Genomic DNA, 5,339 nt, shown 5'->3' with positions numbered 1-5,339 from the left:
TCTTTTTCTTTCCTCTCTTCTTTCTTTTAATTAATTCCCCCTGTCGCTGCCAACACGATGGTGTTTATGCCCGTGTTAGTCTATGTGGCAGTGCTCCCTAAAACTTCTTTTTCTTTGATGTTTGATTCACTCAACACGGCCGTGTTGGTGCTCGTGTTGGGAACACTGCTAGTGTTGAAACCAACACGGCCATGTTCAGCTTCCTCATGCGCATACTTATCTTGTTTCGGCAGCTTTGACGTCCAATTATGCTCCAATTCTTCCCTTTATCATTTTTTGACTTCTTTTGGACCTAATGCACACAAATAGAGGCATAGGGTGAGTGTTGGGATAAATTCACATCCAAATGTCCATAAAATCAATCTTAAAAACCCCATTTAGATGTGTGTATTTTACGCACATCATTAGTCTATTTTCTTAGCCAAAAGCTCCACCTAAGTTGCCAAGGCTGCTGTAGAATCTAACTAATTAACCACTCCCTGATTGACTGGCCGACTCCTAGAGGATTGCTACTAGTAGTTGTTCATGGCCATCTCCTCTATCAGATTTTACACCTGCTCCGGCGTCTTACTGTTCAGGGACCCATCTACTGCATCATCTACCATCTGCCTGGTACGGAGGTTCAAACCGCTATAAGAAGTCTGAACCTACATCCATACTGGTAATCCATGGTACGGGAAACATCAAAGTAAGTCCTTATACCTCTCTCAAGCATCATACATACTCTCGTTATCGAACTGCACAAAAGAAGATATGTCATTTCTCAACTTAGCAGTTTTAGTAGGAGGAAAGTACTTATATAAAAAATTTTCAGCCAAAGAACTCCATGTCGTAATAGTGTTGACTGGGAGTGATTGCAACCATCTCTTCGCTCGGTCCCTCGAAGAAAAAGGAAACAACCTCAGCCGAATGGCATCATCAATCGTTCCATTTATCTTGAAGGTATCACAAATCTCCAAGAAGTTCGCTATGTGAGGGTTTAGGTCCTCACTCGGTAGTCCCCCAAATTGCACACTATTTTGGACCATTTGTATCACATTCGGCTTTATCTCAAAGTTATTGGCTGCCACAGGTGGTTGCACTATACTCGTATGTGTCCCTACAAGAGAAGGTCTAGCAAACTCATACATTGTCCTATTTTCATCCGTAGCCTCGTTGTTGTTGTTGTCTCCCATCTCTAGTGGTCTGTTCGTAGGGGCTTCAATCTCTATATGTGCTCCCTCTTCTTCTTGCATACACTTCTTCAAAAGACGGAAGGATCGCTCTGGTTCAGCAAGAGGGTCTACAGTGGTAGGATTAGAGCTCCTGGTCATAAACTACCTGAAATTAAGAGGCAGCAACCAAAGAACACAAAAATGAATAGAAGAATAAGGAATCAAGAGAATCAAAAGACATAAAATAAAAATGGCTAAAGCAACACAAACACAAATTCACTCTAGTTCACATAAAGGAATCCCTGGCAACGGCGCTATAAACTTGATGAGCTATTTATGCAGCTACAGTCTAAGGCGGTGAACCTATCGATGCAGAGTAGCACTAATGGCAAGTATCAAGGTTGTATTCTCGGGAAAGGGTGAGCCTAGAACTACTCCAGCATCTTATGTTATTTAACCTTAAATAATAGTGATGAAGTTACTAATCTATGACTACGTGCAAGCTAAATGATTAGCTAAATGCCAAGCAATCTATAAAGATTTAGTGAAACAATCAAGGAAAGAAAGCAAACCCAAGGGGGACCTAAGCTAGTTGGATTTTAGCAAAGGTAGAAATTAGATTGATTACCAATTGTGATTACCTGTTAGTGAATTCTAAATTGAATTTGAGTTCCCTCTCGAGAACACCGAATTCCTGAGCCTAAGAACCTAAACAACGGAATCTCTTCCTAATGATTGATTTTAGGTTAGCCTTAAGATTAATCCACTACTATTAATAGTTGTTCATTCTTAATCCGGCTAATTAATTACCCTTATCTCTAAGTGATCATTAACCAGTTCTTGTTATTCAAATTTCCAACTACTAAATAATTTCTCAATTACAGAAAGCAATCTGAATAACACAATTCATAACGTCTCATGAGTAATGCGATATCTTATTAATACTAAAAGCAAGAAGAATACAAGCATTGATAATCAAAATCTCATAAACATGAAGTGCAATCCAACAAACAAAGGAACCCCAATGGGTTCAACAGCTCTAGCTACTCATGCTAACGAATAACACAAAATAAAGAATAAATGCAGAAGTGAAAATTGGAAACATGTACACCCTTCTTCTTCAAATCAGATGAACAGTCCTAAATCTCCAAATCTGAATAATGAACCTCAAATTATCTCTTGAATGCCTCAAGATCTAATCTTGATCTTCAATGTGATGCTTGAACCACTAAAATTAGTCCTTCAATATGCGAAATGGTCTCCCAAAGTCGAACGTCAAAGTTTGGAAAGAGGTGGCTTGCGTGCGTATATGAGATCTAAGGTTAGAAAAACCGAATCCCACAAAGGAAATTAAAATTACCTATATAAATGTCTCAGCACGACCATGGTCAGCCCGTGTTGACCGTGTCCAGGCCGCGCTGGACCTCCGAGTTCCAAAATTAATCCTTTGCTCCCTGACTGTGCCCTCGCCGGTGCTGAGCCACCACGAGCCATGCTAGAGGCCGTGGTGGCCTCGAAAACCATGCCGAAAGGCCATATTTGAGGATCAAAGGTCAATGGTTCAGCACGGCCAAAGTCTAGAGTCCGGTCCGTATTCCCACGTATCACCCTCAAATACTGATAATGTCCATCAATGATCACTTGAAACATGAAATGAACCAAAACACAGGTGATTCTGGCATAAAACAAGATAATTATGCACAAAAATAGAAGTAATTGGGCATATAAACATGTATAACACAATGCATATCAATTCTCAAGCAGATAGAGATGACTTGGAACTATCTTCATCACTTGCATGCAGGTCTTATAGAGATTCAAAAAGTCCATAAAATTCCTCATTGCCATATTGAAGATTGGGAGGAAGAAGAAGAAAAGGTTCCAATTCCCCCTCCTCAAGTTAGTACAAGTGGAGGAGGCAAAGAAAAGGAGCTTATGATTATAGAAAAAGTAAAAGAAGAAGAAGAAGATTGATCTCATTTTTTTTCTTTGTTTTTCTACTCTTTCCATTTCATCTTCAAATATTTTGTTATCTCATGTATTAATCTATCATGTTGATCATACATCTTTCATGTAATATGATTATTGTTGTCTTATTTTTTCTTGACAATTATCTTTTTGTGCTCTTTTCTCTTCATTATTTTTTAGTGTTTCTTTTTCATTTTGCCAAAGAGGGAGAAGTGGTATAATTAGAAATTGATTAAGAAAAGTGTAAAAAGTTAAGAGGGAGAAAAAATGTCTATATTAAGGGGGGAAAAACAAGAGAAAGCTACATGGGCAAAACTCAAACTTATTCTTTATATAACCAATTGCACTTATACATGACCAATTTGGTATTTCTAATCAATGTAGTTGTCAAAATAAAAAAGGAGGAGATTGTTGACCTAAGAGTCAATTGATCTCTATTTTGATCTTAACAATCAAATTGAATATTAGTAACAACATGTTTGAGTGTCTATATAGCAATGCTATAAAAGATTTCAGATTGGCCAAATCTTCCTTGAAGTTTCAAGAAAGTATTGTAGAAAGACCCAAAAAGAGCGAGGGGGCCTTAGTTAAAATCATACAAGTCGTTGAAAACTCCATTTGACATCTTAGCATTTACAAAGTGAGACCTGGCAGTCAAAGAGTCAAATCCTCAAGAAGCGCGAGGGCCCTGTAACTTGAAGCATAAGACTCAAAATGGTAGTTGATTCCGTGATGAGAGGCGCAAGGGCACTTCTGACTGCGAACAAGCCAGGCGTGAGGGCGGTTTTTGCAATTAAAGCGAAGTCAATAACCGTTGCGATATCAACCACCAAGTCAGAGCCACATGTCTAGAGCCGTTGGAGCCCTCAACGGCTCCCTTTAGAAAGTGCGAGGACCTTTGAGAAGCGTAGGGGCGCTTTTCATGACTTCAGGAAACTTTTCATCAAGTCACCTAATTTGCAATAAACGAGTTTGGAACCCTTTGTAATGTCTTTAAGATGTAGGTATGAGTATAAATACCCTTCATAAAGACTTAAGAAGTACATGTGTGATTGTGTCTTGTCCAAACTCTTATAAATTTATTTCTCAACTTTCTACACTTAATTTTCTTCTTTATAAAGTGTATTAAGTTGAAACCTACTGTTCAACTAAAACTCTAAAGGGTTGTTGTGTGAGCCTAGGTATTGAAAATACGAGGAATTGGTTGTTGAGTAACCATTAATACTCAAGGATTAAGGGACTTAGCAAGGGATTAGTTCACTAAGGGAAGAGGTTTTAGTGTTAGCCTTGAGAAACACTAAGTTATTGGGTGAACTTGTAAAACCCAAAGGTTTTAAGCTTAAAGATTATAGTCGAATGCTCAAGTGTGATCTTGAGGAGTAGATGTAGGGAGGATTATTCCTGAACCTCTATAAACCTTTGTGTCAATCTTTCTAACCCCAACTCTCTTTCAATCCTCTTCATTCTTTCTTAAATCCTTGCGTGTGACCTGAAACTATTCATTTCCGCAATTTGAGGTCACCAATTCAATCTCCCTTCTTGGTTCCAAAGAACAACAACCATAGTTTCATGCCTTAAGAGGATTGCCTTCTGCTATGAATCAGAAGGTCAAATTCTATAATGAATGAGAGATAGTCACTATCAATGCCGAGGGTGGGAAAGTCGTCTCGACTATCCAAAAGGCTGTTAAGGAACTTGATGCTCTGACTAAGTTCAGGTTGCTGTCCTCTATGAGGACTATTTAGATTTGAAGGTGCCTAGCATGTTCAAGAAGATGAACTTCATGATTAGAATGGCGCTTGGGAAGAATCAACAAGGAGTTGCAAGTGCTGTCGGACTTCAAAGGACAAAAGACTTCATTTGCCCTATGATACAATCAGGATGAAGATGAGGGCAAATTGCAGGGCGAGACTCTAAAGGATGTCTTTATCAAGGAGTATAAGCCCTACTATGGTGAGCCCGAGCCTATCGATGTAACCTAGCACAACGGCAAGTATTAAAATATTGTATCCCTCGGAAAAGTGAAATCCTAGAGTTACTACTTCATTCTTTGTTATCTAGCCTAAAATTAATGATAGATGGTTTATAAATTTACTAATGACTAAAAACTAAGTTCTAAATGGAATGCAAAAATGAATGAGTAAATAGAGCAATTAAGAAAAGAAAGCAAACCCAAAGGGGACCTAGACTAGTTGGCATTCAAACAAAAGATAACAG

The 5,339-nt window shown here is 38.5% G+C and overlaps 1 non-coding gene across 1 annotated transcript; it reads left to right on the top strand.

Annotated features, from left to right (window-relative positions):
• The first annotated feature begins 663 nt into the window (after positions 1 to 663).
• On the top strand, positions 664 to 770 carry LOC112534015. The gene has a single exon (XR_003078345.2). It is a non-coding gene; the product is annotated as a small nucleolar RNA R71 (small nucleolar RNA).
• Positions 771 to 5,339: the final 4,569 nt, after the last annotated feature.

The sequence above is a fragment of the Ricinus communis genome, chromosome 6 (genome assembly GCF_019578655.1).
Source record: "Ricinus communis isolate WT05 ecotype wild-type chromosome 6, ASM1957865v1, whole genome shotgun sequence".
NCBI classification, from domain to species: domain Eukaryota; kingdom Viridiplantae; phylum Streptophyta; class Magnoliopsida; order Malpighiales; family Euphorbiaceae; genus Ricinus; species Ricinus communis.
Note: the sequence above shows the minus strand (reverse complement) of the source record. Positions and strands in the feature narration are given on the sequence as shown.